Raw genomic sequence first — 20,858 nt, 5'->3', positions numbered from 1 at the left:
TACATCCCCGTATCTTTGGTAGAACCAGAGTTACGAGCCTGCAAAGTTTATTTTCAAAAATCAAAAGTAACCTTCTAACAATAAGTGAGACAAAAAATAAGTTGACGACGATATTGTGGTAGCCTCAAGTTTATAGTATCCTTGTATGGGGAGCAAAGAGTACTATAACATTTCCAAAGGAGATCCCAGTATCTCTTGTAGAACAAGAGTTATGAGCCTCCAAAGTTTAGTGCAAAAATCATAAGTAACATAATAAAAATAAGTGAGACGATACCAAAGTTGACGAACATTTTGCTTAATATCTCGGCCCTTGTTTGTCGTAGCTCAATGTCGTAGCTCTCGGCAACGGCCATATCACGCTGAATTCACCGGTTCTCGTCCGATAACCAAAGTTAAGCAGCGTCGAGCGCAGTCAGTACTTGGGAGGGCGACCACTTAGGAACACTGCGTGCCGTTAGCTTTTTCACTTTTTTTTCCTCTTTTAAATTCCAATAGATATGAAAAAAGCAAACATATTTTCTTTTTGTTATTGTTTGAAAAAGATGAAGGTTAATTTGTCTCACTTAATTTAAATTCGAATTATTATCTAGCACTCTCGGCAACGGCCATATCACGCTGAGAACACCGGTTCTCGTCCGATCGCCGACGTTAGCAGCGTCGAGCGCAGTCAGTACTTGGGAATACTGCGTGCCGTTTGCTTTTTCACTTTTGTTTCCTCTTTCAAATTCCACCAGATATGAAAAAAGCAAACATATCTTCTTTTTGTTATTGTTTTATAATGATGAAAGTTAATTAAATTCAAATTATTAACTAGCACTCTCGGCAACGGCCATATCACGCTGAATACAACGGTTCTCGTCCGATAACCGAAGTTAAGCAGCGTTGAGCGCAGTCACTTCTTGGGAGGGAGACCACTTAGGAACACTGCGTGCCGTTGGCTTTTTCACTTTTTTTTCCTCTTTTAAATTTTAATAGATAAGAAAGAAGCAAACATGTTTTCTTTTTGTTATTGTTTTAAAATGATGAAGGTTAATTTGTCTCACTTAATTTAAATTCGAATTATTAACTAGCACTCTCGGCAACGGCCATATCACGCTGAAAACACCGGTTCTCGTCCGATCGCCGACGTTAGCAGCGTCGAGCGCAGTCAGTACTTGGGAATACTGCGTGCCGTTTGCTTTTTCACTTTTGTTTCCTCTTTCAAATTCCACCAGATATGAAAAAAGCAAACATATCTTCTTTTTGTTATTGTTTTATAATGATGAAAGTTAATTAAATTCAAATTATTAACTAGCACTCTCGGCAACGGCCATATCACGCTGAATACACCGGTTCTCGTACGATAACCGAAGTTAAGCAGCGTCGAGCGCAGTCACTACTTGGGAGGGAGACCACTTAGGAGCACTGCCTGCCGTTGGCTTTTTCACTTTTTTTCCACATTTAAATTTTAATAGATATGAAAAAAGCAAACATGTTTTCTTTTTGTTATTGTTTTAAAATGATGAAGGTTAATTTGTCTCACTTAATTTAAATTCGAATTATTAACTAGCACTCTCGACAACGGCCATATCACGCAGAAAACACCGGTTCACGTCCGATCACCGAAGTTAAGCAGCGTCGAGCGCATACAGTACTTGGGAATACTGCGTGCCGTTTGTTTTTTCACTTTTGTTTCCTCTTTTAAATTCCACCAGATATGAAAAAAGCAAACATATCTTCTTTTTGTTATTGTTTTATAAAGATGAAGGTTAATTAAATTCAAATTATTAACTAGCACTCTCGGCAACGGCCATATCACGCTGAGTACACCGGTTCTCGTCCGATAACCGAAGTTAAGCAGCGTCGAGCGCAGTCACTACTTGGGAGGGAGACCACTTAGGAACACTGCGTGCCGTTGGCTTTTTCACTTTTTTTTCCTCTTTTAAATTTTAATAGACATGAAAAAAGCAAACACGTTTTCTTTTTGTTATTGTTTTAAAATGATGAAGGTTAATTTGTCTCATTTAATTTAAATTCGAATTATTAACTAGCACTCTCGGCAACGGCCATATCACGCTGAAAAGACCGGTTCACGTCCGATCACCGAAGTTAAGCAGCGTCGAGCGCATACAGTACTTGGGAATACTGCGTGCCGTTTGTTTTTTCACTTTTGTTTCCTCTTTTAAATTCCACCAGATATGAAAAAAGCAAACATATCTTCTTTTTGTTATTGTTTTATAAAGATGAAGGTTAATTAAATTCAAATTATTAACTAGCACTCTCGGCAACGGCCATATCACGCTGAATACACCAGTTCTCGTCCGATAACCAAAGTTAAGCAGCGTCGAGCGCAGTCAGTACTTGGGAGGGCGACCACTTAGGAACACTGCGTGCCGTTAACTTTTTCACTTTTTTTTCCTCTTTTAAATTCCAATAGATATGAAAAAAGCAAACATATTTTCTTTTTGTTATTGTTTGAGAAAGATGAAGGTTAATTTGTCTCACTTAATTTAAATTCGAATTATTATCTAGCACTCTCGGCAACGGCCATATCACGCTGAGAACACCGGTTCTCGTCCGATCGCCGACGTTAGCAGCGTCGAGCGCAGTCAGTACTTGGGAATACTGCGTGCCGTTTGCTTTTTCACTTTTGTTTCCTCTTTCAAATTCTACCAGATATGAAAAAAGCAAACATATCTTCTTTTTGTTATTGTTTTATAATGATGAAAGTTAATTAAATTCAAATTATTAACTAGCACTCTCGGCAACGGCCATATTACGCTGAATACACCGGTTCTCGTCCGATAACCGAAGTTAAGCAGCGTCGAGCGCAGTCACTACTTGGGAGGGAGACCACTTAGGAACACTGCGTGCCGTTGGCTTTTTTAATTTTTCTTCCCCATTTAAATTTTAATAGATATGAAAAAAGCAAACATGTTTTCTTTTTGTTATTGTTTTAAAATGATGAAGGTTAATTTGTCTCACTTAATTTAAATTCAAATTATTAACTAGCACTCTCGGCAACGGCCATATCACGCTGAATTCACCGGTTCTCGTCCGATAAACGAAGTTAAGCAGCTGTTTTTAGTGATTTTATCTTGTGTAAATTAAAAATCAAATAATCATAAAAATTAATAATGTATAGTCTAAAATTAACAAAATAGATCAATGTAAAAAAAGAATATAGGCAAATAAGATAACAGCTTAAAAAACCTCTACTGTTCTAAGATAAAAAACGGACAAATAAGTGAGACAAAAAGTAAGTTGACGACGATATTGAGGTAGCCTCAAGTTTAAAGTATCCTTGTATGGGGAGCAAAGAGTACTATAACATATCCAAAGGAGATCCCAGTATCTCTTGTAGAACAAGAGTTATGAGCCTCCAAAGTTTAGTGCAAAAATCATAAATAACATAATAAAAATAAGTGAGACGATACCAAAGTTGACGAACATTTTGCTTAATATCTCGGCCCCTGTTTGTCGTAGCTCAATGTTTTTAGTATGGTTAGATGAAGGACAAATTGGACTATAACATATCCTAAGGACATCCCGGTATCTCTAGTAGACACAGAGTTATGGGCCTGCAAATTATAGTCTAATGCATTTCCTATGGACGGGTTGTTTGTTTACGTTTAGCTTAATTACTCGGCCCCTGTTTGTCGTAGCTCAATGTTTTTAGTATGGTTAGATGGGGGACAAATTGGACTATAAAATACTCAAAGGAAATCCCCGTATCTCCAGTAGAAACAGAGTTACGAGCCTGCAAAGTATAGTCTAACTCATTTCCTATGGAGGGGGTTTGTTTCTTTACGTTTTGCTTAAGTACTCGGCCCCTGTTTGTCGTAGCCCAAAGTTTTTAGTATGGTTAGATGAAGGACAAATGGGACTATAACATATCCTAAGGACATCCCGGTATCTCCAGTAGAAACAGAGTTACGAGCCTGCAAAGTTTATTTTCAAAAATCAAAAATAACCTTCTAACAATAAGTGAGACAAAAAATAAGTTGACGACGATATTGAGGTAGCCTCAAGTTTAAAGTATCCTTGTATGGGGAGCAAAGAGTACTATAACATATCCAAAGGAGATCCCAGTATCTCTTGTAGAACAAGAGTTATGAGCCTCCAAAGTTTAGTGCAAAAATCATAAGTAACATAATAAAAATAAGTGAGACGATACCAAAGTTGACGAACATTTTGCTTAATATCTCGGCCCTTGTTTGTCGTAGCTCAATGTTTTTAGTATGGTTAGATGGGGGACAAATTGGACTATAACATACTCAAAGGACATCCCCGTATCTCCAGTAGAAACAGCGTTACGAGCCTGCAAAGTATAGTCTAATGCATTTTCTATGGAGGGGTTTGTTTGTTTACGTATTGCTTAATTACTTGACCCTGTTCTTTCGATTAAAAATAATAACATATCTTTAGTGTAGGAGATCCCAGTATCTCTTGTAGAACAAGAGTTATGAGCCTCCAAAGTTTAGTGCAAAACTCATAAGTAACATAATAAAAATAAGTGAGACGATACCAAAGTTGACGAACATTTTGCTTAATATCTCGGCCCTTGTTTGTCGTAGCTCAATGTTTTTAGTATGGTTAGATGGGGGACAAATTGGACTATAACATACTCAAAGGACATCCCCGTATCTCCAGTAGAAACAGAGTTACGAGCCTGCAAAGTATAGTCTAATGCATTTTCTATGGAGGGGTTTGTTTGTTCACGTATTGCTTAATTACTTGACCCTGTTCTTTCGATTAAAAATATTAACATATCTTTAGTGTAGCGGTTATTGCATCCGCCTCACTCCCGGAAGGCCACAGGTTCGAAACCGCGAAGTTTTTTTTTTTTTTTTGCTTGGAACATGCAAAGACCTTTATAATTATTCGAACATTTGTGTCAAGGTCACATTATTTACATCCCCGTATCTCTGGTAGAACCAGAGTTACGAGCCTCCAGAATTTAGTCTAATGTATTTCCTATGGAGGGGTTTGTTTGTTTACGATTAGCTTAATTACTCGACTACTGTTTGTCGTAGCCCTAATTCTTAGTATGGCTAGATGTTGGACAAATTGGTCTATAACATACTCAAAGGACATCCTCGTATCTCCAGTAGAAACAGAGTTACGAACCTGCAAATTATAGTCTAACTCATTTCCTATGGAGGGGTTTGTTTGTTCACGTATTGCTTAATTACTTGACCCTGTTCTTTCGATTAAAAATAATAACATATCTTTAGTGTAGGAGATCCCAGTATCTCTTGTAGAACAAGAGTTATGAGCCTCCAAAGTTTAGTGCAAAAATCATAAGTAACATAATAAAAATAAGTGAGACGATACCAAAGTTGACGAACATTTTGCTTAATATCTCGGCCCCTGTTTGTCGTAGATCAATGTTTTTAGTATGGTTAGATGGGAGACAAATTGGACTAAAACATACTCAAAGGACATCCCCGTATCTCCAGTAGAAACAGAGTTACGAGCCTGCAAAATATAGTATAATGCATTTTCTATGGAGGGGTTTGTTTGTTCACGTATTGCTTAATTACTTGACCCTGTTCTTTCGATTAAAAATAATAACATATCTTTAGTGTAGCGGTTATCGCATCCGCCTCACTCCCGGAAGGCCACAGGTTCGAAACCGCGAAGTTTTTTTTTATAATTATCCGAACATTTGTGTCAAGGTCACATTATTTACATCCCCGTATCTCTGGTAGAACCAGAGTTACGAGCCTCCAGAATTTAGTCTAATGGATTTCCTATGGAGGGGTTTGTTTGTTTACCATTAGCTTAATTACTCGACTACTGTTTGTCGTAGCTCAATGTTTTTAGTATGGTTAGATGGGGGACAAATTGGACTATAACATACTCAAAGGACATCCCCGTATCTCCAGTAGAAACAGAGTTACGAGCCTGCAAAGTATAGTCTAATGCATTTTCTATGGAGGGGTTTGTTTGTTCACGTATTGCTTAATTACTTGACCCTGTTCTTTCGATTAAAAATAATAACAAATCTTTAGTGTAGCGGTTATCGCATCCGCCTCACTCTCGGAAGGCCACAGGTTCGAAACCGCGAAGTTTTTTTTTGCTTGGAACATGCAAAGACCTTTATAATTATCCGAAAATTTGTATCAAGGTCACATTATTTACATCCCCGTATCTCTGGTAGAACCAGAGTTACGAGCCTCCAGAATTTAGTCTAATGTATTTCCTATGGAGGGGTTTGTTTGTTTACGATTAGCTTAATTACTCGACTACTGTTTGTCGTAGCCCTAATTCTTAGTGTGGCTAGATGGGGGACAAATTGGTCTATAACATACTCTAAGGACATCCCCGTATCTCCAGTAGAAACAGAGTTACGAGCCTGCAAAGTTTATTTTCAAAAATCAAAAGTAACCTTCTAACAATAAGTGAGACAAAAAATAAGTTGACGACGATATTGAGGTAGCCTCAAGTTTAAAGTATCCTTGTATGGGGAGCAAAGAGTACTATAACATTTCCAAAGGAGATCCCAGTATCTCTTGTAGAATAAGAGTTATGAGCCTCCAAAGTTTAGTGCAAAAATCATAAGTAACATAATAAAAATAAGTGAGACGATACCAAAGTTGACGAACATTTTGCTTAATATCTCGGCCCTTGTTTGTCGTAGCTCAATATTTTTAGTATGGTTAGATGAAGGACAATTTGGACTATAACATACTCAAAGGACATCCCCGTATCTCCAGTGGAAACAGAGTTACGAGCCTGCAAAGTATAGTCTAACTCATTTCCTATGGAGGGGGTTTGTTTCTTTACGTTTCGCTTAAGTACTCGGCCCCTGTTTGTCGTAGCCCAAAGTTTTTAGTATGGTTAGATGAATGACAAATTGGACTATAACATATCCTAAGGACATCCCGGTATCTCTAGTAGACACAGAGTTATGGGCCTTGCAAAGTATAGTCTAATGCATTTTCTATGGAGGGGTTTGTTTGTTCATGTATTGCTTAATTACTTGACCCTGTTCTTTCGATTAAAAATAATAACATATCTTTAGTGTAGCGGTTATCGCATCCGCCTCACTCCCGGAAGGCCACAGGTTCGAAACCGCGAAGTTTTTTTTTTTGCTTGGAACATGCAAAGACCTTTATAATTATCCGAACATTTGTGTCAAGGTCACATTATTTACATCCCCGTATCTTTGGTAGAACCAGAGTTACGAGCCTGCAAAGTTTATTTTCAAAAATCAAAAGTAACCTTCTAACAATAAGTGAGACAAAAAATAAGTTGACGACGATATTGTGGTAGCCTCAAGTTTAAAGTATCCTTGTATGGGGAGCAAAGAGTACTATAACATATCCAAAGGAGATCCCAGTATCTCTTGTAGAACAAGAGTTATGAGCCTCCAAAGTTTAGTGCAAAAATCATAAGTAACATAATAAAAATAAGTGAGACGATACCAAAGTTGACGAACATTTTGCTTAATATCTCGGCCCTTGTTTGTCGTAGCTCAATGTCGTAGCTCTCGGCAACGGCCATATCACGCTGAATTCACCGGTTCTCGTCCGATAACCAAAGTTAAGCAGCGTCGAGCGCAGTCAGTACTTGGGAGGGCGACCACTTAGGAACACTGCGTGCCGTTAGCTTTTTCACTTTTTTTCCTCTTTTAAATTCCAATAGATATGAAAAAAGCAAACATATTTTCTTTTTGTTATTGTTTGAAAAAGATGAAGGTTAATTTGTCTCACTTAATTTAAATTCGAATTATTATCTAGCACTCTCGGCAACGGCCATATCACGCTGAGAACACCGGTTCTCGTCCGATCGCCGACGTTAGCAGCGTCGAGCGCAGTCAGTACTTGGGAATACTGCGTGCCGTTTGCTTTTTCACTTTTGTTTCCTCTTTCAAATTCCACCAGATATGAAAAAAGCAAACATATCTTCTTTTTGTTATTGTTTTATAATGATGAAAGTTAATTAAATTCAAATTATTAACTAGCACTCTCGGCAACGGCCATATCACGCTGAATACAACGGTTCTCGTCCGATAACCGAAGTTAAGCAGCGTTGAGCGCAGTCACTTCTTGGGAGGGAGACCACTTAGGAACACTGCGTGCCGTTGGCTTTTTCACTTTTTTTTCCTCTTTTAAATTTTAATAGATAAGAAAGAAGCAAACATGTTTTCTTTTTGTTATTGTTTTAAAATGATGAAGGTTAATTTGTCTCACTTAATTTAAATTCGAATTATTAACTAGCACTCTCGGCAACGGCCATATCACGCTGAAAACACCGCTTCTCGTCCGATCGCCGACGTTAGCAGCGTCGAGCGCAGTCAGTACTTGGGAATACTGCGTGCCGTTTGCTTTTTCACTTTTGTTTCCTCTTTCAAATTCCACCAGATATGAAAAAAGCAAACATATCTTCTTTTTGTTATTGTTTTATAATGATGAAAGTTAATTAAATTCAAATTATTAACTAGCACTCTCGGCAACGGCCATATCACGCTGAATACACCGGTTCTCGTCCGATAACCGAAGTTAAGCAGCGTCGAGCGCAGTCACTACTTGGGAGGGAGACCACTTAGGAGCACTGCCTGCCGTTGGCTTTTTCACTTTTTTTCCACATTTAAATTTTAATAGATATGAAAAAAGCAAACATGTTTTCTTTTTGTTATTGTTTTAAAATGATGAAGGTTAATTTGTCTCACTTAATTTAAATTCGAATTATTAACTAGCACTCTCGACAACGGCCATATCACGCAGAAAGCACCGGTTCACGTCCGATCACCGAAGTTAAGCAGCGTCGAGCGCATACAGCACTTGGGAATACTGCGTGCCGTTTGCTTTTTCACTTTTGTTTCCTCTTTTAAATTCCACCAGATATGAAAAAAGCAAACATATCTTCTTTTTGTTATTGTTTTATAAAGATGAAGGTTAATTAAATTCAAATTATTAACTAGCACTCTCGGCAACGGCCATATCACGCTGAATACACCAGTTCTCGTCCGATAACCAAAGTTAAGCAGCGTCGAGCGCAGTCAGTACTTGGGAGGGCGACCACTTAGGAACACTGCGTGCCGTTAACTTTTTCACTTTTTTTTCCTCTTTTAAATTCCAATAGATATGAAAAAAGCAAACATATTTTCTTTTTGTTATTGTTTGAGAAAGATGAAGGTTAATTTGTCTCACTTAATTTAAATTCGAATTATTATCTAGCACTCTCGGCAACGGCCATATCACGCTGAGAACACCGGTTCTCGTCCGATCGCCGACGTTAGCAGCGTCGAGCGCAGTCAGTACTTGGGAATACTGCGTGCCGTTTGCTTTTTCACTTTTGTTTCCTCTTTCAAATTCTACCAGATATGAAAAAAGCAAACATATCTTCTTTTTGTTATTGTTTTATAATGATGAAAGTTAATTAAATTCAAATTATTAACTAGCACTCTCGGCAACGGCCATATCACGCTGAATACACCGGTTCTCGTCCGATAACCGAAGTTAAGCAGCGTCGAGCGCAGTCACTACTTGGGAGGGAGACCACTTAGGAACACTGCGTGCCGTTGGCTTTTTTAATTTTTCTTCCCCATTTAAATTTTAATAGATATGAAAAAAGCAAACATGTTTTCTTTTTGTTATTGTTTTAAAATGATGAAGGTTAATTTGTCTCACTTAATTTAAATTCAAATTATTAACTAGCACTCTCGGCAACGGCCATATCACGCTGAATTCACCGGTTCTCGTCCGATAAACGAAGTTAAGCAGCGTCGAGCGCTGTCACTACTTGGGAGGGAGACCACTTAGGAACACTGCGTGCCGTTGCCTTTTTCTCTTTTTTTTCCTCTTTCAAATTTTAATAGATATGAAAAAAGCAAACATGTTTTCTTTTTGTTATTGTTTTAAAATGATGAAGGTTAATTTGTCTCACTTAATTTAAATTCGAATTATTAACTAGCACTCTCGGCAACGGCCATATCACGCTGAAAAGACCGGTTCACGTCCGATCACCGAAGTTAAGCAGCGTCGAGCGCATACAGTACTTGGGAATACTGCGTGCCGTTTGTTTTTCACTTTTGTTTCCTCTTTTAAATTCCACCAGATATGAAAAAAGCAAACATATCTTCTTTTTGTCATTGTTTTATAAAGATGAAGGTTAATTAAATTCAACTTATTAACTAGCACTCTCGGCAACGGCCATATCACGCTGAATACACCAGTTCTCGTCCGATAACCAAAGTTAAGCAGCGTCGAGCGCAGTCAGTACTTGGGAGGGCGACCACTTAGGAACACTGCGTGCCGTTAGCTTTTTCACTTTTTTTTCCTCCTTTAAATTCCAATAGATATGAAAAAAGCAAACATATTTTCTTTTTGTTATTGTTTGAAAAAGATGAAGGTTAATTTGTCTCACTTAATTTAAATTCGAATTATTATCTAGCACTCTCGGCAACGGCCATATCACGCTGAGAACACCGGTTCTCGTCCGATCGCCGACGTTAGCAGCGTCGAGCGCAGTCAGTACTTGGGAATACTGCGTGCCGTTTGCTTTTTCACTTTTGTTTCCTCTTTCAAATTCTACCAGATATGAAAAAAGCAAACATATCTTCTTTTTGTTATTGTTTTATAATGATGAAAGTTAATTAAATTCAAATTATTAACTAGCACTCTCGGCAACGGCCATATCACGCTGAATACACCGGTTCTCGTCCGATAACCGAAATTAAGCAGCGTCGAGCGCAGTCACTACTTGGGAGGGAGACCACTTAGGAACACTGCGTGCCGTTGGCTTTTTCAATTTTTCTTCCCCATTTAAATTTTAATAGATATGAAAAAAGCAAACATGTTTTCTTTTTGTTATTGTTTTAAAATGATGAAGGTTAATTTGTCTCACTTAATTTAAATTCGAATTATTAACTAGCACTCTCGGCAACGGCCATATCACGCTGAAAACACCGGTTCACGTCCGATCACCGAAGTTAAGCAGCGTCGAGCACATACAGTACTTGGGAATACTGCGTGCCGTTTGTTTTTTCACTTTTGTGTCCTCTTTTAATTTCCACCAGATATGAAAAAAGCAAACATATCTTCTTTTTGTTATTGTTTTATAAAGATGAAGGTTAATAACATTCAAATTATTAACTAGCACTCTCGGCAACGGCCATATCACGCTGAATTCACCGGTTCTCGTCCGATAACCGAAGTTAAGCAGCGTCGAGCGCAGTCACTACTTGGGAGGGAGACCACTTAGGAACACTGCGTGCCGTTGGCTTTTTCACTTTTTTTTCCTCTTTTAAATTTTAATAGACATGAAAAAAGCAAACACGTTTTCTTTTTGTTATTGTTTTAAAATGATGAAGGTTAATTTGTCTCATTTAATTTAAATTCGAATTATTAACTAGCACTCTCGGCAACGGCCATATCACGCTGAAAAGACCGGTTCACGTCCGATCACCGAAGTTAAGCAGCGTCGAGCGCATACAGTACTTGGGAATACTGCGTGCCGTTTGTTTTTTCACTTTTGTTTCCTCTTTTAAATTCCACCAGATATGAAAAAAGCAAACATATCTTCTTTTTGTTATTGTTTTATAAAGATGAAGGTTAATTAAATTCAAATTATTAACTAGCACTCTCGGCAACGGCCATATCACGCTGAGTACACCGGTTCTCGTCCGATAACCGAAGTTAAGCAGCGTCGAGCGCAGTCACTACTTGGGAGGGAGACCACTTAGGAACACTGCGTGCCGTTGGCTTTTTCACTTTTTTTTCCTCTTTTAAATTTTAATAGACATGAAAAAAGCAAACACGTTTTCTTTTTGTTATTGTTTTAAAATGATGAAGGTTAATTTGTCTCATTTAATTTAAATTCGAATTATTAACTAGCACTCTCGGCAACGGCCATATCACGCTGAAAAGACCGGTTCACGTCCGATCACCGAAGTTAAGCAGCGTCGAGCGCATACAGTACTTGGGAATACTGCGTGCCGTTTGTTTTTTCACTTTTGTTTCCTCTTTTAAATTCCACCAGATATGAAAAAAGCAAACATATCTTCTTTTTGTTATTGTTTTATAAAGATGATGGTTAATTAAATTCAAATTATTAACTAGCACTCTCGGCAACGGCCATATCACGCTGAATACACCAGTTCTCGTCCGATAACCAAAGTTAAGCAGCGTCGAGCGCAGTCAGTACTTGGGAGGGCGACCACTTAGGAACACTGCGTGCCGTTAACTTTTTCACTTTTTTTTCCTCTTTTAAATTCCAATAGATATGAAAAAAGCAAACATATTTTCTTTTTGTTATTGTTTGAGAAAGATGAAGGTTAATTTGTCTCACTTAATTTAAATTCGAATTATTATCTAGCACTCTCGGCAACGGCCATATCACGCTGAGAACACCGGTTCTCGTCCGATCGCCGACGTTAGCAGCGTCGAGCGCAGTCAGTACTTGGGAATACTGCGTGCCGTTTGCTTTTTCACTTTTGTTTCCTCTTTCAAATTCTACCAGATATGAAAAAAGCAAACATATCTTCTTTTTGTTATTGTTTTATAATGATGAAAGTTAATTAAATTCAAATTATTAACTAGCACTCTCGGCAACGGCCATATCACGCTGAATACACCGGTTCTCGTCCGATAACCGAAGTTAAGCAGCGTCGAGCGCAGTCACTACTTGGGAGGGAGACCACTTAGGAACACTGCGTGCCGTTGGCTTTTTTAATTTTTCTTCCCCATTTAAATTTTAATAGATATGAAAAAAGCAAACATGTTTTCTTTTTGTTATTGTTTTAAAATGATGAAGGTTAATTTGTCTCACTTAATCTAAATTCAAATTATTAACTAGCACTCTCGGCAACGGCCATATCACGCTGAAAACACCGGTTCACGTCCGATCACCGAAGTTAAGCAGCGTCGAGCACATACAGTACTTGGGAATACTGCGTGCCGTTTGTTTTTTCACTTTTGTGTCCTCTTTTAAATTCCACCAGATATGAAAAAAGCAAACATATCTTCTTTTTGTTATTGTTTTATAAAGATGAAGGTTAATAAAATTCAAATTATTAACTAGCACTCTCGGCAACGGCCATATCACGCTGAATTCACCGGTTCTCGTCCGATAACCGAAGTTAAGCAGCGTCGAGCGCAGTCACTACTTGGGAGGGAGACCACTTAGGAACACTGCGTGCCGTTGGCTTTTTCACTTTTTTTTCCTCTTTTAAATTTTAATAGACATGAAAAAAGCAAACACGTTTTCTTTTTGTTATTGTTTTAAAATGATGAAGGTTAATTTGTCTCATTTAATTTAAATTCGAATTATTAACTAGCACTCTCGGCAACGGCCATATCACGCTGAAAAGACCGGTTCACGTCCGATCACCGAAGTTAAGCAGCGTCGAGCGCATACAGTACTTGGAAATACTGCGTGCCGTTTGTTTTTTCACTTTTGTTTCCTCTTTTAAATTCCACCAGATATGAAAAAAGCAAACATATCTTCTTTTTGTTATTGTTTTATAAAGATGAAGGTTAATTAAATTCAAATTATTAACTAGCACTCTCGGCAACGGCCATATCACGCTGAGTACACCGGTTCTCGTCCGATAACCGAAGTTAAGCAGCGTCGAGCGCAGTCACTACTTGGGAGGGAGACCACTTAGGAACACTGCGTGCCGTTGGCTTTTTCACTTTTTTTTCCTCTTTTAAATTTTAATAGACATGAAAAAAGCAAACACGTTTTCTTTTTGTTATTGTTTTAAAATGATGAAGGTTAATTTGTCTCATTTAATTTAAATTCGAATTATTAACTAGCACTCTCGGCAACGGCCATATCACGCTGAAAAGACCGGTTCACGTCCGATCACCGAAGTTAAGCAGCGTCGAGCGCATACAGTACTTGGGAATACTGCGTGCCGTTTGTTTTTCACTTTTGTTTCCTCTTTTAAATTCCACCAGATATGAAAAAAGCAAACATATCTTCTTTTTGTTATTGTTTTATAAAGATGATGGTTAATTAAATTCAAATTATTAACTAGCACTCTCGGCAACGGCCATATCACGCTGAATACACCAGTTCTCGTCCGATAACCAAAGTTAAGCAGCGTCGAGCGCAGTCAGTACTTGGGAGGGCGACCACTTAGGAACACTGCGTGCCGTTAACTTTTTCACTTTTTTTTCCTCTTTTAAATTCCAATAGATATGAAAAAAGCAAACATATTTTCTTTTTGTTATTGTTTGAGAAAGATGAAGGTTAATTTGTCTCACTTAATTTAAATTCGAATTATTATCTAGCACTCTCGGCAACGGCCATATCACGCTGAGAACACCGGTTCTCGTCCGATCGCCGACGTTAGCAGCGTCGAGCGCAGTCAGTACTTGGGAATACTGCGTGCCGTTTGCTTTTTCACTTTTGTTTCCTCTTTCAAATTCTACCAGATATGAAAAAAGCAAACATATCTTCTTTTTGTTATTGTTTTATAATGATGAAAGTTAATTAAATTCAAATTATTAACTAGCACTCTCGGCAACGGCCATATCACGCTGAATACACCGGTTCTCGTCCGATAACCGAAGTTAAGCAGCGTCGAGCGCAGTCACTACTTGGGAGGGAGACCACTTAGGAACACTGCGTGCCGTTGGCTTTTTTAATTTTTCTTCCCCATTTAAATTTTAATAGATATGAAAAAAGCAAACATGTTTTCTTTTTGTTATTGTTTTAAAATGATGAAGGTTAATTTGTCTCACTTAATCTAAATTCAAATTATTAACTAGCACTCTCGGCAACGGCCATATCACGCTGAAAACACCGGTTCACGTCCGATCACCGAAGTTAAGCAGCGTCGAGCACATACAGTACTTGGGAATACTGCGTGCCGTTTGTTTTTTCACTTTTGTGTCCTCTTTTAAATTCCACCAGATATGAAAAAAGCAAACATATCTTCTTTTTGTTATTGTTTTATAAAGATGAAGGTTAATAAAATTCAAATTATTAACTAGCACTCTCGGCAACGGCCATATCACGCTGAATTCACCGGTTCTCGTCCGATAACCGAAGTTAAGCAGCGTCGAGCGCAGTCACTACTTGGGAGGGAGACCACTTAGGAACACTGCGTGCCGTTGGCTTTTTCACTTTTTTTTCCTCTTTTAAATTTTAATAGACATGAAAAAAGCAAACACGTTTTCTTTTTGTTATTGTTTTAAAATGATGAAGGTTAATTTGTCTCATTTAATTTAAATTCGAATTATTAACTAGCACTCTCGGCAACGGCCATATCACGCTGAAAAGACCGGTTCACGTCCGATCACCGAAGTTAAGCAGCGTCGAGCGCATACAGTACTTGGAAATACTGCGTGCCGTTTGTTTTTTCACTTTTGTTTCCTCTTTTAAATTCCACCAGATATGAAAAAAGCAAACATATCTTCTTTTTGTTATTGTTTTATAAAGATGAAGGTTAATTAAATTCAAATTATTAACTAGCACTCTCGGCAACGGCCATATCACGCTGAGTACACCGGTTCTCGTCCGATAACCGAAGTTAAGCAGCGTCGAGCGCAGTCACTACTTGGGAGGGAGACCACTTAGGAACACTGCGTGCCGTTGGCTTTTTCACTTTTTTTTCCTCTTTTAAATTTTAATAGACATGAAAAAAGCAAACACGTTTTCTTTTTGTTATTGTTTTAAAATGATGAAGGTTAATTTGTCTCATTTAATTTAAATTCGAATTATTAACTAGCACTCTCGGCAACGGCCATATCACGCTGAAAAGACCGGTTCACGTCCGATCACCGAAGTTAAGCAGCGTCGAGCGCATACAGTACTTGGGAATACTGCGTGCCGTTTGTTTTTTCACTTTTGTTTCCTCTTTTAAATTCCACCAGATATGAAAAAAGCAAACATATCTTCTTTTTGTTATTGTTTTATAAAGATGATGGTTAATTAAATTCAAATTATTAACTAGCACTCTCGGCAACGGCCATATCACGCTGAATACACCAGTTCTCGTCCGATAACCAAAGTTAAGCAGCGTCGAGCGCAGTCAGTACTTGGGAGGGCGACCACTTAGGAACACTGCGTGCCGTTAACTTTTTCACTTTTTTTTCCTCTTTTAAATTCCAATAGATATGAAAAAAGCAAACATATTTTCTTTTTGTTATTGTTTGAGAAAGATGAAGGTTAATTTGTCTCACTTAATTTAAATTCGAATTATTATCTAGCACTCTCGGCAACGGCCATATCACGCTGAGAACACCGGTTCTCGTCCGATCGCCGACGTTAGCAGCGTCGAGCGCAGTCAGTACTTGGGAATACTGCGTGCCGTTTGCTTTTTCACTTTTGTTTCCTCTTTCAAATTCTACCAGATATGAAAAAAGCAAACATATCTTCTTTTTGTTATTGTTTTATAATGATGAAAGTTAATTAAATTCAAATTATTAACTAGCACTCTCGGCAACGGCCATATCACGCTGAATACACCGGTTCTCGTCCGATAACCGAAGTTAAGCAGCGTCGAGCGCAGTCACTACTTGGGAGGGAGACCACTTAGGAACACTGCGTGCCGTTGGCTTTTTTAATTTTTCTTCCCCATTTAAATTTTAATAGATATGAAAAAAGCAAACATGTTTTCTTTTTGTTATTGTTTTAAAATGATGAAGGTTAATTTGTCTCACTTAATCTAAATTCAAATTATTAACTAGCACTCTCGGCAACGGCCATATCACGCTGAATTCACCGGTTCTCGTCCGATAAACGAAGTTAAGCAGCGTCGAGCGCTGTCACTACTTGGGAGGGAGACCACTTAGGAACACTGCGTGCCGTTGCCTTTTTCTCTTTTTTTTCCTCTTTTAAATTTTAATAGATATGAAAAAAGCAAACATGTTTTCTTTTTGTTATTGTTTTAAAATGATGAAGGTTAATTTGTCTCACTTAATTTAAATTCGAATTATTAACTAGCACTCTCGGCAACGGCCATATCACGCTGAAAAGACCGGTTCACGTCCGATCACCGAAGTTAAGCAGCGTCGAGCGCATACAGTACTTGGGAATACTGCGTGCCGTTTGTTTTTTCACTTTTGTTTCCTCTTTTAAATTCCACCAGATATGAAAAAAGTAAACATATCTTCTTTTTGTCATTGTTTTATAAAAATGAAGGTTAATTAAATTCAACTTATTAACTAGCACTCTCGGCAACGGCCATATCACGCTGAATACACCAGTTCTCGTCCGATAACCAAAGTTAAGCAGCGTCGAGCGCAGTCAGTACTTGGGAGGGCGACCACTTAGGAACACTGCGTGCCGTTAGCTTTTTCACTTTTTTTTCCTCCTTTAAATTCCAATAGATATGAAAAAAGCAAACATATTTTCTTTTTGTTATTGTTTGAAAAAGATGAAGGTTAATTTGTCTCACTTAATTTAAATTCGAATTATTATCTAGCACTCTCGGCAACGGCCATATCACGCTGAGAACACCGGTTCTCGTCCGATCGCCGACGTTAGCAGCGTCGAGCGCAGTCAGTACTTGGGAATACTGCGTGCCGTTTGCTTTTTCACTTTTGTTTCCTCTTTCAAATTCTACCAGATATGAAAAAAGCAAACATATCTTCTTTTTGTTATTGTTTTATAATGATGAAAGTTAATTAAATTCAAATTATTAACTAGCACTCTCGGCAACGGCCATATCACGCTGAATACACCGGTTCTCGTCCGATAACCGAAATTAAGCAGCGTCGAGCGCAGTCACTACTTGGGAGGGAGACCACTTAGGAACACTGCGTGCCGTTGGCTTTTTCAATTTTTCTTCCCCATTTAAATTTTAATAGATATGAAAAAAGCAAACATGTTTTCTTTTTGTTATTGTTTTAAAATGATGAAGGTTAATTTGTCTCACTTAATTTAAATTCGAATTATTAACTAGCACACTCGGCAACGGCCATATCACGCTGAAAACACCGGTTCACGTCCGATCACCGAAGTTAAGCAGCGTCGAGCACATACAGTACTTGGGAATACTGCGTGCCGTTTGTTTTTTCACTTTTGTGTCCTCTTTTAAATTCCACCAGATATGAAAAAAGCAAACATATCTTCTTTTTGTTATTGTTTTATAAAGATGAAGGTTAATAAAATTCAAATTATTAACTAGCACTCTCGGCAACGGCCATATCACGCTGAATTCACCGGTTCTCGTCCGATAACCGAAGTTAAGCAGCGTCGAGCGCAGTCACTACTTGGGAGGGAGACCACTTAGGAACACTGCGTGCCGTTGGCTTTTTCACTTTTTTTTCCTCTTTTAAATTTTAATAGACATGAAAAAAGCAAACACGTTTTCTTTTTGTTATTGTTTTAAAATGATGAAGGTTAATTTGTCTCATTTAATTTAAATTCGAATTATTAACTAGCACTCTCGGCAACGGCCATATCACGCTGAAAAGACCGGTTCACGTCCGATCACCGAAGTTAAGCAGCGTCGAGCGCATACAGTACTTGGGAATACTGCGTGCCGTTTGTTTTTTCACTTTTGTTTCCTCTTTTAAATTCCACCAGATATGAAAAAAGCAAACATATCTTCTTTTTGTTATTGTTTTATAAAGATGAAGGTTAATTAAATTCAAATTATTAACTAGCACTCTCGGCAACGGCCATATCACGCTGAATACACCAGTTCTCGTCCGATAACCAAAGTTAAGCAGCGTCGAGCGCAGTCAGTACTTGGGAGGGCGACCACTTAGGAACACTGCGTGCCGTTAACTTTTTCACTTTTTTTTCCTCTTTTAAATTCCAATAGATATGAAAAAAGCAAACATATTTTCTTTTTGTTATTGTTTGAGAAAGATGAAGGTTAATTTGTCTCACTTAATTTAAATTCGAATTATTATCTAGCACTCTCGGCAACGGCCATATCACGCTGAGAACACCGGTTCTCGTCCGATCGCCGACGTTAGCAGCGTCGAGCGCAGTCAGTACTTGGGAATACTGCGTGCCGTTTGCTTTTTCACTTTTGTTTCCTCTTTCAAATTCTACCAGATATGAAAAAAGCAAACATATCTTCTTTTTGTTATTGTTTTATAATGATGAAAGTTAATTAAATTCAAATTATTAACTAGCACTCTCGGCAACGGCCATATCACGCTGAATACACCGGTTCTCGTCCGATAACCGAAGTTAAGCAGCGTCGAGCGCAGTCACTACTTGGGAGGGAGACCACTTAGGAACACTGCGTGCCGTTGGCTTTTTTAATTTTTCTTCCCCATTTAAATTTTAATAGATATGAAAAAAGCAAACATGTTTTCTTTTTGTTATTGTTTTAAAATGATGAAGGTTAATTTGTCTCACTTAATTTAAATTCAAATTATTAACTAGCACTCTCGGCAACGGCCATATCACGCTGAAAACACCGGTTCACGTCCGATCACCGAAGTTAAGCAGCGTCGAGCACATACAGTACTTGGGAATACTGCGTGCCGTTTGTTTTTTCACTTTTGTTTCCTCTTTTAAATTCCACCAGATATGAAAAAAGCAAACATATCTTCTTTTTGTCATTGTTTTATATAGATGAAGGTTAATTAAATTCAACTTATTAACTAGCACTCTCGGCAACGGCCATATCACGCTGAATACACCAGTTCTCGTCCGATAACCAAAGTTAAGCAGCGTCGAGCGCAGTCAGTACTTGGGAGGGCGACCACTTAGGAACACTGCGTGCCGTTAGCTTTTTCACTTTTTTTTCCTCCTTTAAATTCCAATAGATATGAAAAAAGCAAACATATTTTCTTTTTGTTATTGTTTGAAAAAGATGAAGGTTAATTTGTCTCACTTAATTTAAATTCGAATTATTATCTAGCACTCTCGGCAACGGCCATATCACGCTGAGAACACCGGTTCTCGTCCGATCGCCGACGTTAGCAGCGTCGAGCGCAGTCAGTACTTGGGAATACTGCGTGCCGTTTGCTTTTTCACTTTTGTTTCCTCTTTCAAATTCTACCAGATATGAAAAAAGCAAACATATCTTCTTTTTGTTATTGTTTTATAATGATGAAAGTTAATTAAATTCAAATTATTAACTAGCACTCTCGGCAACGGCCATATCACGCTGAATACACCGGTTCTCGTCCGATAACCGAAATTAAGCAGCGTCGAGCGCAGTCACTACTTGGGAGGGAGACCACTTAGGAACACTGCGTGCCGTCGGCTTTTTCAATTTTTCTTCCCCATTTAAATTTTAATAGATATGAAAAAAGCAAACATGTTTTCTTTTTGTTATTGTTTTAAAATGATGAAGGTTAATTTGTCTCACTTAATTTAAATTCGAATTATTAACTAGCACTCTCGGCAACGGCCATATCACGCTGAAAACACCGGTTCACGTCCGATCACCGAAGTTAAGCAGCGTCGAGCACATACAGTACTTGGGAATACTGCGTGCCGTTTGTTTTTTCACTTTTGTGTCCTCTTTTAAATTCCACCAGATATGAAAAAAGCAAACATATCTTCTTTTTGTTATTGTTTTATAAAGATGAAGGTTAATAAAATTCAAATTATTAACTAGCACTCTCGGCAACGGCCATATCACGCTGAATTCACCGGTTCTCGTCCGATAACCGAAGTTAAGCAGCGTCGAGCGCAGTCACTACTTGGGAGGGAGACCACTTAGGAACACTGCGTGCCGTTGGCTTTTTCACTTTTTTTTCCTCTTTTAAATTTTAATAGACATGAAAAAAGCAAACACGTTTTCTTTTTGTTATTGTTTTAAAATGATGAAGGTTAATTTGTCTCATTTAATTTAAATTCGAATTATTAACTAGCACTCTCGGCAACGGCCATATCACGCTGAAAAGACCGGTTCACGTCCGATCACCGAAGTTAAGCAGCGTCGAGCGCATACAGTACTTGGGAATACTGCGTGCCGTTTGTTTTTTCACTTTTGTTTC

General features: G+C 38.1%; 35 pseudogenes; all 35 read left to right on the top strand.

Moving 5' to 3' along the window:
• Positions 1 to 341: 341 nt before the first annotated feature.
• Positions 342 to 460, top strand: LOC149716897 (5S ribosomal RNA; annotated as a pseudogene).
• Positions 461 to 821: 361 nt separating this feature from the next.
• On the top strand, positions 822 to 940 carry LOC149716896 (5S ribosomal RNA; annotated as a pseudogene).
• Positions 941 to 1,301: 361 nt separating this feature from the next.
• On the top strand, positions 1,302 to 1,420 carry LOC149716895 (5S ribosomal RNA; annotated as a pseudogene).
• Positions 1,421 to 1,781: 361 nt separating this feature from the next.
• On the top strand, positions 1,782 to 1,900 carry LOC149716894 (5S ribosomal RNA; annotated as a pseudogene).
• A 362-nt stretch (positions 1,901 to 2,262) lies between these two features.
• Positions 2,263 to 2,381, top strand: LOC149716893 (5S ribosomal RNA; annotated as a pseudogene).
• A 361-nt stretch (positions 2,382 to 2,742) lies between these two features.
• On the top strand, positions 2,743 to 2,861 carry LOC149716892 (5S ribosomal RNA; annotated as a pseudogene).
• Positions 2,862 to 7,479: 4,618 nt separating this feature from the next.
• On the top strand, positions 7,480 to 7,598 carry LOC149716891 (5S ribosomal RNA; annotated as a pseudogene).
• Positions 7,599 to 7,958: 360 nt separating this feature from the next.
• On the top strand, positions 7,959 to 8,077 carry LOC149716890 (5S ribosomal RNA; annotated as a pseudogene).
• Positions 8,078 to 8,438: 361 nt separating this feature from the next.
• LOC149716889 (5S ribosomal RNA) lies at positions 8,439 to 8,557 on the top strand (annotated as a pseudogene).
• Positions 8,558 to 8,918: 361 nt separating this feature from the next.
• On the top strand, positions 8,919 to 9,037 carry LOC149716888 (5S ribosomal RNA; annotated as a pseudogene).
• A 361-nt stretch (positions 9,038 to 9,398) lies between these two features.
• LOC149716887 (5S ribosomal RNA) lies at positions 9,399 to 9,517 on the top strand (annotated as a pseudogene).
• Positions 9,518 to 9,654: 137 nt separating this feature from the next.
• LOC149716886 (5S ribosomal RNA) lies at positions 9,655 to 9,773 on the top strand (annotated as a pseudogene).
• Positions 9,774 to 10,134: 361 nt separating this feature from the next.
• LOC149716885 (5S ribosomal RNA) lies at positions 10,135 to 10,253 on the top strand (annotated as a pseudogene).
• A 361-nt stretch (positions 10,254 to 10,614) lies between these two features.
• Positions 10,615 to 10,733, top strand: LOC149716884 (5S ribosomal RNA; annotated as a pseudogene).
• Positions 10,734 to 11,095: 362 nt separating this feature from the next.
• On the top strand, positions 11,096 to 11,214 carry LOC149716883 (5S ribosomal RNA; annotated as a pseudogene).
• Positions 11,215 to 11,576: 362 nt separating this feature from the next.
• On the top strand, positions 11,577 to 11,695 carry LOC149716882 (5S ribosomal RNA; annotated as a pseudogene).
• Positions 11,696 to 12,057: 362 nt separating this feature from the next.
• LOC149716881 (5S ribosomal RNA) lies at positions 12,058 to 12,176 on the top strand (annotated as a pseudogene).
• A 361-nt stretch (positions 12,177 to 12,537) lies between these two features.
• LOC149716880 (5S ribosomal RNA) lies at positions 12,538 to 12,656 on the top strand (annotated as a pseudogene).
• Positions 12,657 to 13,018: 362 nt separating this feature from the next.
• On the top strand, positions 13,019 to 13,137 carry LOC149716879 (5S ribosomal RNA; annotated as a pseudogene).
• Positions 13,138 to 13,499: 362 nt separating this feature from the next.
• On the top strand, positions 13,500 to 13,618 carry LOC149716878 (5S ribosomal RNA; annotated as a pseudogene).
• Positions 13,619 to 13,979: 361 nt separating this feature from the next.
• On the top strand, positions 13,980 to 14,098 carry LOC149716877 (5S ribosomal RNA; annotated as a pseudogene).
• Positions 14,099 to 14,459: 361 nt separating this feature from the next.
• LOC149716876 (5S ribosomal RNA) lies at positions 14,460 to 14,578 on the top strand (annotated as a pseudogene).
• A 362-nt stretch (positions 14,579 to 14,940) lies between these two features.
• Positions 14,941 to 15,059, top strand: LOC149716875 (5S ribosomal RNA; annotated as a pseudogene).
• A 362-nt stretch (positions 15,060 to 15,421) lies between these two features.
• LOC149716874 (5S ribosomal RNA) lies at positions 15,422 to 15,540 on the top strand (annotated as a pseudogene).
• Positions 15,541 to 15,902: 362 nt separating this feature from the next.
• Positions 15,903 to 16,021, top strand: LOC149716873 (5S ribosomal RNA; annotated as a pseudogene).
• Positions 16,022 to 16,382: 361 nt separating this feature from the next.
• On the top strand, positions 16,383 to 16,501 carry LOC149716872 (5S ribosomal RNA; annotated as a pseudogene).
• Positions 16,502 to 16,638: 137 nt separating this feature from the next.
• LOC149716871 (5S ribosomal RNA) lies at positions 16,639 to 16,757 on the top strand (annotated as a pseudogene).
• A 362-nt stretch (positions 16,758 to 17,119) lies between these two features.
• LOC149716870 (5S ribosomal RNA) lies at positions 17,120 to 17,238 on the top strand (annotated as a pseudogene).
• A 361-nt stretch (positions 17,239 to 17,599) lies between these two features.
• Positions 17,600 to 17,718, top strand: LOC149716869 (5S ribosomal RNA; annotated as a pseudogene).
• Positions 17,719 to 18,080: 362 nt separating this feature from the next.
• Positions 18,081 to 18,199, top strand: LOC149716868 (5S ribosomal RNA; annotated as a pseudogene).
• Positions 18,200 to 18,561: 362 nt separating this feature from the next.
• Positions 18,562 to 18,680, top strand: LOC149716867 (5S ribosomal RNA; annotated as a pseudogene).
• A 361-nt stretch (positions 18,681 to 19,041) lies between these two features.
• Positions 19,042 to 19,160, top strand: LOC149716866 (5S ribosomal RNA; annotated as a pseudogene).
• Positions 19,161 to 19,522: 362 nt separating this feature from the next.
• LOC149716865 (5S ribosomal RNA) lies at positions 19,523 to 19,641 on the top strand (annotated as a pseudogene).
• A 361-nt stretch (positions 19,642 to 20,002) lies between these two features.
• LOC149716864 (5S ribosomal RNA) lies at positions 20,003 to 20,121 on the top strand (annotated as a pseudogene).
• Positions 20,122 to 20,483: 362 nt separating this feature from the next.
• On the top strand, positions 20,484 to 20,602 carry LOC149716863 (5S ribosomal RNA; annotated as a pseudogene).
• Positions 20,603 to 20,858: the final 256 nt, after the last annotated feature.

The sequence above is a fragment of the Phalangium opilio genome, unplaced genomic scaffold (genome assembly GCF_054372755.1).
Source record: "Phalangium opilio isolate 3A_F unplaced genomic scaffold, DU_Popi_V2 ptg000003l_1, whole genome shotgun sequence".
Classification (NCBI taxonomy): Eukaryota; Metazoa; Arthropoda; class Arachnida; order Opiliones; family Phalangiidae; genus Phalangium; species Phalangium opilio.
The sequence above is the reverse complement of the archived record's forward strand: the minus strand, read 5'-3'. Positions and strand labels throughout refer to the sequence as shown.